At 36.6% G+C, this 14558-nt stretch overlaps 1 long non-coding RNA gene across 1 annotated transcript in view; it reads left to right on the top strand.

Annotated features, from left to right (window-relative positions):
* Window positions 1-1116: 1116 nt before the first annotated feature.
* LOC309814258 overlaps window positions 1117-14558 on the top strand; it is a 145420-nt gene continuing 131978 nt past the window's right edge. Inside the window, exon 1 of the long non-coding RNA XR_014295656.1 lies at window positions 1117-1200. This is a non-coding gene — a long non-coding RNA (uncharacterized lncRNA). The remainder of the gene's footprint in view (window positions 1201-14558) is intronic.

The following is a 14558-nucleotide window of genomic DNA, read 5'->3' on the forward strand; positions in this document are numbered from 1 at the left end:
GAACTAGTAAATGAGAAAGAAATGATAAAATTGAATCACTGCATAAGCCTGGCCGAAATTTCCGACCTACAAAATCATAAGATATAATAAAATGGCTAACCACTAAATTTAGAGGTGGGTTTGTTATTCAGTAATATATAACTGGAACATATCCAAGCATTTTCCTATATTTTTGTTTCAAATGTACTGATTCTCTCAGTTAGAACTAAAAGGTTCCTTATTTTCCCTTCTTAAAATACCAAGATTCAGAAACTGTCTAGAAATCATAGGCTCATTTCTTATTCACCTCAAGTTTGGAGTAGCTGAGTCCAAAAGTCAACATTTGATAGATTTTATTTACGTGTTGTCACGTTTTCTCTCTGCCTTCTTTGCCAGAAGAATTATTTCCCACAGTAGTATATAATTCTTCTTTCTCAGTAATGTAAATGAGATTAAAGGCACCTCTTCTTTAGAAATATATACTTAGTCATAGAAAGGCATTATCATTTCTAATTTGTATTAAAATGCTTTTTATGATTCAACATGGTAGTTAAGATAAAGTTCCTAGAATACAGACCATAAAATAAAATTTTGTCAGCAGGACTATTCAAATGTGGTGACTAAGATGTTGGAAATAAATTATCGCTTCAGGGGTCCCTATGGGAATAGAATTTACCTTTTATATTGTTTTGTCTTTTTTTTGTTTTTGTTTACTTTGCTCGTACTGTGTGGCACGCAGGATCTTAGTTCCCGACGAGGGATAGAACCTGCGCCCCCCGCAGTGGAAGCGCAGAGTCTTAACCACTGGGCCACCAGGGAAGTCCCAGAATTCACCTTTTAAATTAAAATAAATATTTTTGTAGGGCTGCTGTGATGGTTAATTTTATGTGTCAGTTTGACTGGGCTAAAGATGCTCAGATAACTGGTAAAACATTATTTCTGGGTGTGTCTGCAAGGGTCTTTCTGGAAGAAATTAGCATTTGAATTGGTAGACTGAGTAATGAAGATTGCCCTCAGCAATCATCCAATCCATTGAAGGTCTGCACCGAACAAAATGGTGGAAGAAAGGCCAATTCACTATCTGCTTGAACTAGGACATCCATCCTTGCTTTCTTTCGCATCTGTTCTCAGGCCTTCAGACCTGGGTCTTGGACTGGAACCACACCACCGGCTTTCCTGGACTTCCAGCTTGCAGAGGGACTTCTCAGCCTCCAAAATCGAGTGAGTCAATCTCTCATAGTAAATCTCTTCCTGTATACTTATATGTATATCCTATCGTTTCTGTTTCTCCATAGAACTCTGACTAATACAGCTGCCAAAATCCTGTTAATTACTTGTTAGTTTTGAAATGGGCTCAGTGAAAATGTTTGCTACAGTCTTCAAATTTCTTCATTAAATAAGAGGAAAGCCTTTGTTGGAATTTTTATTTTCTTTTTGCTTTATATTTACCAAAATAAAACTATGAAGCAATTTGAGGAAGGAGCAACCCTTCCAAATTTGAATTGAGTTGATTAAGAAACCAAACAAAATAATAAACAGCAACAGAGATTAAAAATGGGAGTTGCAAACCTGACATCTTAAAAATGTAAACCACACCTGGTTGGTAATGGAAACTTGTGTAAATTAACCTCCCACACGCAAATATGAAACAGAAAAGACAAGATGCCAAGTCATAAAACTAAATATATTTTTCTTCCTTGGTAACAGGAAAATAAGACAAATATTACCACTTTGTAAGCAAATACTTCTTTTCCGAGATTAATCATTCTTAATTTGGGGAGGTGAAGGGGATGGTAATGAACCTCTTTTGAGAATCTGAGTTTTAAAAAACTATGGAATGCCTTCCAAAAAGCTGCATAGGCACATGATGGACTGTACATAATTTCAGGAGGTTCATGGACACCCTAGTACTCTGTGGTCTTCACATTAGGAAATTCTGTCAAAGAGGTCCTCAATCCTAATAACTCTGGAGGAATCCATGGTGATACCATCCCTGTATGTGCCTTTTAGAACACAAAACCTCTAGTAACTGCCATTACCTATTTAGGGGATTAAAAATATTGAGCATTTTTCACCTTTTTTGATAATTACCTGCTATATTTTGTTAACTATCGTCATTGTTTTTCTGGAAAAAGGTAGGATTTAAATTCTAAATAAAGTACATAATGCTTGCTTTTCAGTAACTTCCCATTAAGGAGCAAAGCTCATGTTGTAACTTTTCCTTACTTGCTTATTTTCATCCTAATTTCTTCCTCTTCTTTTTTCTACTTATGCATGTCTTCCAACTGTCAGGATACTCTCAGCTGGAAATTGAGTTCACACACACATACACACAAGACCTTACTTTTTCTGCCAGTGTCCTTGCAATTCAATTTCTTCACAACACTCTGTAATAACTGTTTTGTTGTTTTCCATACCCACAATGTCAGGATGGTGCTTGATACTTTGAATCATTCAACTCACACATCCAAGTCCAAATTTTACCAGATTTGTACTTGCAGCATCTCATTTTTGTTGTAGTAATTCTTACCTAGAAATTATCCTTTTATATCTGCCACTCTGCAGATGTCATGTCTCACAATGTATTTAAGTCATACCAGATCATTGTAATCCATCCTGTACATATATTTTTTTTCTCCTTTAATTGGTCTTTACAAAGAGATTCCTAAAAAAAAGTTCTCTCCTTCAGCCATTTCAAATTCAATAAACATTAAACATAATTCAAAATTCTTCTTACTGCCACATCTACTTGGACTCAGTCAAAACATAGTTCTGGGAATAGATTATGTGTTAATGTTTTACATTTTGGGGCAGTGTATGTTGTCTGTGGACTGTTCCTACTTAGGTATTTGATAATATTATAAATGCCTTACATCATACATGTCTGTATTCTTGAAAGTAGAAACTTTACTGAACCAAAAACATGGGCTTCAATAAATAGTCCTGGATGACAGATTTATAGTCAGCTATAATGGGGAAGATGAACTCTTCATAAGAAAGTAATAAAAATTACAAAGTCATTGTGAAATTAAAGACACCTGGGTTCAAATCCCATCTCTTGTTTACTAGCAGTGTGATATTCTCTCAATTTCCTTATCTGTTATATAGAGAAAATAGTACCCACACCAGAGGATTTCTGTGGATTAAATTTGAACTAATCCATGCTTAGGGCAGGAGCTGGCCAATAGTTAATACCAAGTAAATATTTATTATTTTTAGAGTGGAATTCATCTTACCTAATGGCTTAGGCTTCCAGTGAGCAAATTATGTGAAAGATAACTTTTAATTAAAATTATCCTTATAAATTCTATAAATTAGTCATAAATTATAGTGTACATAGATTTGTATATACTACATAACTCCCAGTAATTAATCATTACTTTTTTTTCTTTTTTCTTTTTTGTGGTACGTGGGCCTCTCACTGTTGTGGCCTCTCCCGTTGCGGAGCACAGGCTCCAGACGTGCAGGCTCAGTGGCCATGGCTCACGAGCCCAGCCACTCCGCAGCATGTGGTATTCTCCGGGACCAGGGCACGAACCCGTGTCCCCTGCATCGGCAGGCAGACTCTCAACAACTGTGCCACCAGGGAAGCCCCTAATTAATCATTATTGTGTGCCTACTCTGTACCAAAGGACTATGAGAGGTGCTAGGAAATATAAGAATGAACAAGACTGATGTGATTCTTATATTTTTTCAGATAGCTTAAAGTCTGTCAGTGAGATAATTAACCATAAATTGCAAAGTAGTATAGTATATGCTATGATAGTGAAAGTAAAGTATACAGTGCTAGAGGGGCTCTTATGATTTGTTGGAGAAAGCTAGGGAGAAAGTGACAGCTGAGTCCTGAAGGATGAGTACAAATAAACCAGTAAAGGAGATAGAATGGTGACAAGGAGGGAAAAGGCTGAAGTCCTTTAGAGGTCATATAAAGGAGTATGTACTTAATCCCCAGGGCAGAAGAAAGGATCAAAGGTTTTTAAGCAGTTGCAGTTAAGGAAGTTGACTCTGGTGTTTATAAACATTGAGCTGGAGTGCAGCAAGAATGAAGGCCTATCTTTACAAAAGAATGACAGCTAATAAATGTAGAGGAACGATAAAATTGTTAAACCACTACTTTGCAGGCTTAACATAATAGTGTAGGCAAGAATCATGAATGGGTGATGGCCAAATGAATGGGTGAAAGGTTGGTGAGGAATAGGATAGTCACAAGGGATTCAAGTTTTCATCCCACAGGTGATTTGCTAATTACAAAGGGAAATTTGTATCCTTACAATGCAGAGACCTGGTGAACTTGACATTATGTGCCTCTTGACGTAATGCAATAAGTTGTCATGGGCTGCTGAACTGTGTCTCCCCAAAATTCATACGTTGACATCCTAACTATTGGTATCTCAGAATGTTACTATATTTGGAGATAGGGACTTTAAAGACGTAATTAAGATAGAATGAAGTCATATGGGTGGACCCTAGACCAAGGAAGTGATGGTTAAGAAATACATAAATGTACTTTTAACAAGTTGATACATAAACACTTTTAATATTGCACTTAGGGTTGAGTTCTGGGATTAAATTATAGGGGGAAAATAGGTATCAAAATGTAATTGGTTAAATGTGAGCTTTTAGTGAAAATTCTGGGAAAGGTGTGTTAACAGCATAATCCCAAATCTATTTTTGCCATATTCAGCCTACATAAGTGAAATGATTTAAGTGTACTTATTTACTTGATGAAGGATTTCAAAAGTGAAGGGAAAAAAGTCATTATTCCAGCAATGATTTGTCATTACAGGTCTGAACTGCCAGAGGCACCAAGCCACCCAAAATCTATATAGCGTGAGTCACAAACCAAACAGGTCTTACTGTGTCTGAATTCCAGTTCCTAATCATGCAGTTAACTGTGAATGTGACAACATTTTGAGATAAAAGAACTGATTCTGCAAGGGACATTTCATCTCACCCATTTCTGTAACTTAGGAAAGAGAGTCATAGAATATAAAGGTACGTTAAAATAACAAAATAATTCGCAATTAATATGTATTCATATCTAAAGAAGCTCTAAGCAATAAAAAATTTAGAATCATTTTAAAATTTATTTTATTTATTTATTTTTGGGTGCGTTGGGTCTTCATTGCTGCGCACGGGCTTTCTCTAGTTGTGGCGAGCAGGGACTACTCTTTGTTGCGGCATGTGGGATTCTCATTGTGGTGGCTTCTCTTGTTTTGGAGCACGGGCTGTAGGTGCATGGGCTTCAATAGTTGTGGCACGCAGGCTCAGTAGTTGTGGCTCGGGGGCTCTAGAGCGCAGGCTCAGTAGTTGTGGCGCACAGGCTTAGTTGCTCCATGGCATGTGGGATCTTCCCTGACCAGGGTTTGAACCCATGTCCCCTCCATTGGCAGGTGGATTCTTAACCGCTGCTCCACCAGGGAAGTCCCTAGGATCATTTTTAAAACAATTTTCTCCTGAAAGCATTTTATATGCCCTATAAGATAAGGAGCAACTGGGCCTATGGATGGATTCTGTTGTGGTGCATGATAGGTGCACAAATATTTGACTGGATTGATTCGCTCAAATGGGTATAAGGAAATCTAGTTTCTAATCCCAGCTTGGGCTGCATGAAAGTAGATAAATCACTTAACACTAGACTAATCGATGTAAATTGTGTGGTATATTAGAAAGTGATCATTGCTTTTGGAAAGAAAAGGGTAAAGCAAGATTGAGAAGATCAGGAGTAGGGGTGGGTGTTTAGGTGAGTGCATATGCTTGGCATATATGAGCCTTCAGTAAAATACTGTCTACCATTATTATGACTTTGGTTCTTATCTGAAAATGAAAACATTAAGTTGAGTGATTCCTAGTGCTTGAAAAAATATTTGTGTTCCATTTCAGGATTTTGTGGCTAACGGGCTCTGTTGCAGATGTCTAAGTTTTGTAAAGTTATTGTACTTCTATTTGTTGCTTAAGAATTTTTTGTGTTTGTCTTCCTTGTGATTTCTATAAAACAGTATGGCTTTAATAATGTAGGGATTATTTTTAAAATACACTGATTTGTTTAAAACAAACTCAAAATAAAAATTTTAGTGCATTTAAGAAAAAATATGTAACAGTATGAGATAGTAGTTTTTTTGTCAGGCCAGTTTCCTTTGAATCTTATCTTTTTGGTCATTGATTCATGATTGTTTTAAGTTTTTCAACAAATACTGGCGCAGAGCCTCATTCTAACAAATTTCTGTTTGAAATTGACATAGTTATCATTATTGTCTTGGAAACAAACATTTGCAGCACATATGTTAGGACCTGTCCCCAAAGTCTGTTGAATGTCATTAAAAGTATGTGTTCTGCATTGCTGTAAATCGTAAGCTAGAATCCATATGTCAGTCCCAGATGAGTTTCTACCTGAATATTAATTTTTAAAAAAATGAAATAAGGAAGAAAAAAAGAGACATCCTTAAATGTTTAAGCCTGCTTAACCATCTGTAGTAGAGGACTTGAGAAAGGGTGATATATAGCAATCTTACTTGTTTCTATAGCAATCTTACTATTCCTTTGCTTGCACAAGTATCTAGAGTCCAGCAAAGGAAAATGTACAATAGTTCAAAGTACTCTAACGTTCTAATAATCTTCCACTCTTCATCCTCTTCTATTTATTTTAGCTGAATTAAATTATACTTTTATGAGTTTCAGAAGCCTTGGTAGAAAATTTTCAATAACTTAAAATATATGTGTACTATTACCCAAATAACAAATTATCCTCCAAACATAGTAGGTTAAAACTACAATCATTTACATTGTTTCTGAGGATCAGGAATCTGGAAGTGACTTAGCTTAATGATTCTGGCTCAGAAACCTGAGAAAGCAATCAGGTTTTTATCTGAGGCTGTAGTCATTTCAAGACACAAGTAGGCCTGGAGGATCCACTTCCAAACTCACTGATGTGGTTATTTGCAGGCTTCAGGCCCTTACTGATGAGCCTGGCCATGGTAGCTAGCATCCCCAGAGCAAGTGATCCAAAAAGAGGGAGATGGAAGTGTCTTTTATAACCTCATATCATTCCTGTCATGCCATCACTTCTGCTGTATTCCATTGGTCCCACAGACTAATCCTAGTACAATGAGGGTATGAGAACCAGGAGGCAGGGATCATTGGGGGTCTTCTTGAATCATCAGCTACATATATATATATGTAGTTTATTAGTTAAATATATATATATTTTAACCAATAGTTAAATCTACTCAGCTGACTGCCAGATTAGAGTCTAATGACTTTATTATACCAAACAGTTTTTTGGTGGAGTGTTTAGGCAAACAATTACTTTCAACCATTTTTACTGAGAGACCAGCTTTGAATTGGCTTTTCCCTTGCAGAAAGATTATAATACAACTTTGACACACTCATCATTAAATTATCAGAAAAAAACTTTAAAAAATAATCCTGAAGATGAGAAATAAAGGGATTTTATAATCTTCTAAAGAAATTATAAAGAAATTAAACAAACAAGAAGCTGAAATTAAAGAAATAGTAATAAAACACATTCGATAGAAAAAAAATTCCAAATCTTTTCTTTGATGAGACCATTAAAACAGAACCTGGCCACGGAAAAATGAAAGAAAGCAAAGGTATACAAGGTTAGACATGAAAAGGAGATATTGCCATAGATCAGGAGGTAGAAAAGTATTGAGACCATTATGTGAGACGTCATGGCTACAAATTTGAAAACCTAGAAAAATGGATTATTTATGGAGACCAATGGTTCTCAGAATGTAGCCCCTCAGTCAGCAGCATTAGTATCACCAGGGAACTTGCTAGAAGTAAAATTCTCAGACCCACTAAATCAGAAACCCTGGGAGTGGGATTTAGTAGTCTGTGTTTTAACAAGCATCCTGAAGTACAGGAAACACTGAAAAGAACAACTGCCATAAAGGTGATTGGAAAGGTGATTTAAACTCTTACATTAAACAAAGCACCTGGATCATATGAATTCACAGCTGTGTTTTATCTAACCTTTAAAGGATGCATCAATATTTTTATGAACAATTTCTTTTTTTAATATTTAAAAAATTTATTTATTTTATTTTTGGCTACGTTGGGTCTTCGTTGCTGCGCGCAGGCTTTCTCTAGTTGCGGCGTACGGGGGCTACTCTTTGTTGTGGTGCACTGGCTTCTCATTGTGGTGGCTTCTCTTGTTGCGGAGCACGGGCTCTAGGCGCGTGGGCGTCAGTGGTTGCAGCACGCGGACTCAGTAGTTGTGGCGCACGGGCTTAGTTGCTCCGCAGCATGTGGGATCTTCCCGGACCAGGGCTCGAACCCATGTCTGCTGCATTGGCAGGCGGATTCTTAACCACTGCGCCACCAGGGAAGTCCCCTACGAATAATTTCTAAGCATTAAAAATATATTGGGGCAAAAAAAGAATGATGACAGAGGAGAATGTGATTGGGTGGTCACATAAGGATTTTCAGGAGTGCTGATAATGTTCTGTTTCTTGACCTGAGTGGTTAGTAGTTATTTGCTTTTTAATTATTTTTAAACTGAACATATGTATGCATGTATAGATAGGTTGACTGATAGATAATTTATGTTCTCTTCCGTATGTTTATTTATTCAACCCACATTGATTTAGTGCCTCCCATGTGGCAGACACTGTTCCAGGCACTTGGGATACTTCAATAAACGAAACAATGTTCTCTGTCCTCGTGGAGCTTACATTATAGGGGGAAAATATCAAAAAAATAAATACAACAACAAATTATATCATATTAGAAGTCTATATTATATCATATTAGAAGTCTATGGAAAAAAAATAAGGTAGAGGAGTTAAGGGGGACAAGGAGGGCTAGGATGAAGGGCTCATTGTTAAAATTAGATTTTATTAAAGACAGGAAGGCAAGGTGGTAAAACATGAGAGCATCAGGGAGAGGCAGAGGGAACAGCTAGTAAAAAGCCTTAAATTACAAACATGACTGATATTTTTAAGGAAGAGCAAGGAGACCAGCATAACTGGGAGCAGAGTGGGTGGCAAGGAGAAAAGAAGTTAGAGAGCTAACCGGACCAGTCGTTTAAGTCCTTGTAGGCCACTGTAAAGGTTTTGCTTTTACACAGAGTATAATAGGGAGAAATTGTAGGATTTGGTTATGAGAAGGTATATGATCTGACTTATGTGTTTAGAAGTATCACTCTGCAGCACTGAGAATAAACAGAAGGGTAGAAGGCTGAAGACCATTTAGGAGGCTTCCATTGCCTTACTGACCATTGCAGTAATTTAGGCAAGAGATGTTGGATTGGACCAGGGCTGTAGCAGAGCAGGTGATGAGAAGTAGTTGGATTCCAGATGGATTATAAAAGTATAGCCAACAAAATACCTGGACAGAATGAAAGTGGGGTATGAGAGAAAGAGAGGAATCAAAGATGCCTCATTGTTTTTGATCTGAGCAACTGAAGTATGGAGTTGCCAGCAACTGAAATGAAGAAGGCTGAGGGGTTTTCAGGGAAGACAAATGTATAGCTTGCAATTAAAAAGTTTACGAAACAGAAATTGAGTCCCAGATGTAGAAAACAAACTTCTGGTTACCAAGGGGGAAATGGGGGGAGGGATAAATTGGGAGATTGGGTTTGACATATGCACACTGCTATATGTAAAATAGATAACTAATAAGGACCTACTGTAGAGCATAGGGAACTCTACTCAGTACTCTACAATAGCCTATATGGGAAAAGAATCCAAAAACAAGTGGATATATGTATATGTACAACTGATTCACTTTGCTGTACACCTGAAACTAACACAACACTGTAAATCAACTATACTCCAATAAAAAATTAATTAAAAAATAAAAAGTTGACAGAACAGCATATATAATATTATCTATTTTGTACAATTATAAATGTACATACACACATATTTAGGGAGATGTATGAAGTGATGGGCTCAAAAAAGGCTAATGATAGAAAGGTCCTTAAGTATCATTATGAAATAAAAATGAGAAGGTACAGAATATTAAGTCCAGTAGGTTTATGTGTCAACAAAAGGGTGGGGAAAAACAATTTATATTTGTGTTTGCTTGTATGTGCGTGAAATACCTTTGTTAATTTACTGGCACCATTAGTTACTTCAAGGAAGGGAAACTGGCCTAAAAGGCCAGGACTAAAAGGGGACAGGACTAAAAGGCAGATTGTTTTACTGCATACTGTTGTATATCTGCTCAACACTGAACCATGTGCATGTGTTATCTGCTCAGAACTAATTAATTAATTAATATGTAAAAATCTAATTTCCATTGCTGGTGGAAATGAAAGGATGTATTGTTATATTATTGATAGAAATGTGAAATTATACAGCTTTTTTTTGTAATGCAGTATGACAACATCAATTATAAATAAAACTACATATACATATTTATTTATTTATTTCAACTTGGTAATTCCACTACTGGGATCTATATTACAGAAACAAAATACCAGTAAGTAAGAGCATAGTAAAAGAATGTTCATTGCAGTATTGAAAATAAGATGACTGCTTGTACGCAAGAAATACAAAATGTAGGAAAGTGTCTCTATAACCCTATTTTTTAGCAAAACCACACATTCCCACTCATGTATGTATGTGTATATTAGTATTGTATGTACATGTTTATATATATTTGCTTGTGATGACATGAGCATTGGAGACAAAAACGGAAGGCCATGTTAATTTGAGAAGGGGGGCGGTTAGAATAGTGGCTAGCACATAGACTGTAGAGTCCAACTGCCTGGGTTCAAGTGTGTCCCTGCCACTTAACACCTGTGGACCTTGGACAAGTTACTTTATCATTGATTGTCTCAGTTTCCTCGTTCATTACATCTGGACAATAGTGTCTGCCATATGGGATTGTTGATATGTATAAAGCACTCTGAACGGTTCATTATAATGGTAAATGTGTAAAGTGTTAGGTCTGGAATTACTATTCTATAACGTTGATTTTTGCTGCAAGATAAGGGAAGGATGTGGGGAGAACAGCAAAAACAAAAGCAAAACAGTCAGCATTAGGGAAAAAACCTAGTGAATTTATGATTCAGTTAATACTTTTCTGTAAAATTGCATATGTGTGTATGTATATACACATAAAAAATGGTTGGCATTTTCTCTAATAAACATGATTTATAAGAATAGTGAGAGGGCCTCCCTGGTGGCGCAGTGGTTGAGAGTCCGCCTGCCGATGCAGGGGATACGGGTTCGTGCCCCGGTCTGGGAGGATCCCATGTGCCGCGGAGCGGCTGGGCCCGTGAGCCATGGCCGCTGGGCCTGTGCGTCCGGAGCCTGTGCTCCGCAACGGGGGAGGCCACAACAGTGAGAGGCCCGCGTACAGCAAAAAAAAAAAAAAAAAAAAGAATAGTGAGAAAAATAAAAGTAATTTTTATACATTAAAGGTAATTAATATATATTGATATATGTTAAATAGCAGTTGTAGAAGGAAAGGAGTGTGCCACAAAAATCAAAATTCTGGAATGTATGGACAAACTGGAAATGCCTTAGATCCTCACTTTCAGTAATTAGGTGGCTGATTGTGAAGAAAAGAATAAGTTAATAATGTAGTAGAGTCATTTGATAATTTAAGGGTGGGCAGAATATATATATTCCCGTTCATTAAAAAATCAGGACTGATCTGAGATTCCTGGTGGGGGTTGGTTGATGGGGTTCTTTTTACTTCTTTTTTGTTTTGTGCAGTGAAATGTGTGCTTATATAAGAATATAGCAAAAGGAAATGGGAACTAAATGAGTAAGAGTGAATTTCCTCAGCTCAGATGCTGTGATAAAGGCTCATGTTACATTGTATTCAACCATATATAAGCTTGTACCTACATATATTAATATACACATACATATATATAGTGGATGTCATGGTTTATCAAAAATGGGTTTATGGAGATATTTACCTGCATTTTGCGTTTCATATTAGAATTACTCCTGGAGTCCTTTCTGTGTCAATAGCTCTAATTCATTATTTTTAGTGATTGCATAATGTTCCATGGTGCATATGTGCCATTATTTCTTTAAAGGAGAGCATTCCACAAAGTGAGGGTTTTAAAAAGGGTTGCTCTTACTCTCTGTCCTTGACCCAGTTGCACCTAGAAGCCCTGGCCAAGAGAACTCCCCATGCTTATTGATTGCTAGATAACAGATCTGATTATTGCTTTGAGATAGCTCTTTTTCAAGTGGGAAAAACGTCAAATATTTGGAAATAATAGCTGAAGTCCATAGGAATCATGATTATAAGGATTTTGGAAGTTTCCTGGTTTTGAGAAGTACCTTAAGGAAAAAAAAACCCAACAAGCTACTCGATCTTTGTAAAACACAGGCCTTATCTTGTTTTAAAGTTTGAAACTCTTCAAAGACTTCCATTGCCCTTAGAGATCCAAATTCCTTAAAACAGCTAATTAGGCACTTGAAAACCTTTTTCGTTTTCTCTAGCCATATCTCTTTTGCACTCAATTCTTAAACTATTCTGAAATGTGAGAAAGTTACCTTGGAAGCTTGATGGTGTCACTCATTTCTGAACTTTTTTATATACTTTCTTTCTTTGAACTACCCTACTTATTAATAGCTTCCCTAATTTCTGTTCATTTTTCAAGTCTCAACTTTGACATCTCCTTCTTTGAAATGCCTTAGCCTGACTCCTCTACCTGTTGAGGTTTCCCTGCTATGTGCTCCTACAATACCTACACTATTTTAATTATTCTTTAAATTATATATTTTTCCTGGACTCTTACCTTCCAGAGGTAGTACATTTTCACTGCCTGTCACGTAAGAGCTGCTCAATAAAAATTTGTTGAATGAATGAATGCATTAAAAAGTAAGACTGCTAAGAAGAATGTAAATAAGATTGGCTTGGAAACCTGATTTGGCCCTAGTATGTAGCAGTAAAAAAGCCCCGAGGAGATGAGGAGATGATCTGTCCAAATGGCTGAGGGACATCTTTTTTCTTTTTTTTGCCGTATGTGGGCCTCTCACTGTTGCGGCCTCTCCCGTTGCGGAGCACAGGCTCCACGGCCATGGCTCACGGGCCCAGCCACTCCGCACCATGTGGGATCTTCCCAGACCGGGGCATGAACCTGTGTCCCCTGCATCGGCAGGCGGACCCTCAACCACTGCGCCACCAGGGAAGCCCCTGAGGGACATCTTGAAGTTAATGGTTGGCAATCCATGCTGAAGAAAATTTTAAATCTTTGATGAAATGATTCAGCAGTATTTTGTAGTTAAAATAACCAATAGCTGCAAAATTTTGTAAGTATGGTCCAAACAGAGGTTAAAGTATTAATGTCACATTAAACTATTAATATAGAGCAAAATTCAATACAATTGGTGTTAAATCAGTTAAATTATAGAAGTACAAGTAACATGAAATAAATTGTAAGGCAGTCTCCATGATAACATGTTTCCAAGAAAAAAGATCAGACTGTATTATATCAAAATATCACAGTATTTTAAAAATAATATTGCTAAATCAATTACATATATAACTGATTTACCACCTTCTCATGGTATGATTAATAATTATTATTTTTAATAGAAGATACAGGTTCTGTAATATTTCATTACACATTTTATTAAATTGTTAATAACTCATATTTTTGAATTTTTAGTACATTTTCATCCTCTTAAACATTGCATGAATAAAAATTTTCAAAACAACATTATTGATATGCAATTCACATTTCATATAATTTAAGCAATTAAAGTGTACAATTCAGTATTTTTTAGTATATTCACAGGGTTGTGCAGCCATCACCACAATCTACTTTTAGAACATTTTCTTCTGCCCTAAAAGAAACCCTGACCCCATTACTTGTCACTTCCCATCCCCTTCCCTCTTTCCTCCAGCCGTATGCAACAACTAATCCACTTTGTGTCTCTATAAATTTGCCTCTTCAGGACATTTCATATAAATGGAATTACACAATATGTGTCTGGCTTTTTTCACCTAGCAAACTGTTTTTTAAAAGTTTATCCATACTGTAGTATGTATGAATACTTCATTCTTTTTTATTGTCAAATAACACTCTATTGCTTGGTTGTACCATATTTTATTTATCCATTCATCAATTGTTGGACTGAATAAACTTTAAAAAGCATGCTTGAGTAAATTACCCTAATCATTAGGTACTGTGAGAGCAGATCCATCTACACTATGGAATTATAACAAAAGCAATTGATTACCAAAATATCCTCTGACCTATGTTGGTTCAAAAGAGTTTGTGTAATAAAAATTGCTAGGAAGAATATTTTTCTCAACAAAATCTAGGATTCTACAGTTTCTGAAATATGCCACTTTACCTCACAGGGTTGATGTGAGGATTAAGTTATGTAATACAATGACCTGCTTGTAATGTTTTAGGTTCAGATTAGGAGCTGAAATGGTCCTATCCTTCAGCTATTTCATAGCGTCCCACTGCTTCTGCTATTAACTGCACCAAATCCACTACTCTGATTCCTCCTTAGTTTTGTGATCCTTCAGTCCAGTCCAAATCTTAGGACTTTCTGTACTCAGCCACAATCTGCCTTCTCCACCCAGCACCGTGGCTCTTTGACCCTGCTAGAGAAGGTTGTATATAG

Source organism: Mesoplodon mirus (genome assembly GCF_964341445.2).
Source record: "Mesoplodon mirus genome assembly, chromosome: 2".
Lineage (NCBI taxonomy): Eukaryota > Metazoa > Chordata > Mammalia > Artiodactyla > Ziphiidae > Mesoplodon > Mesoplodon mirus.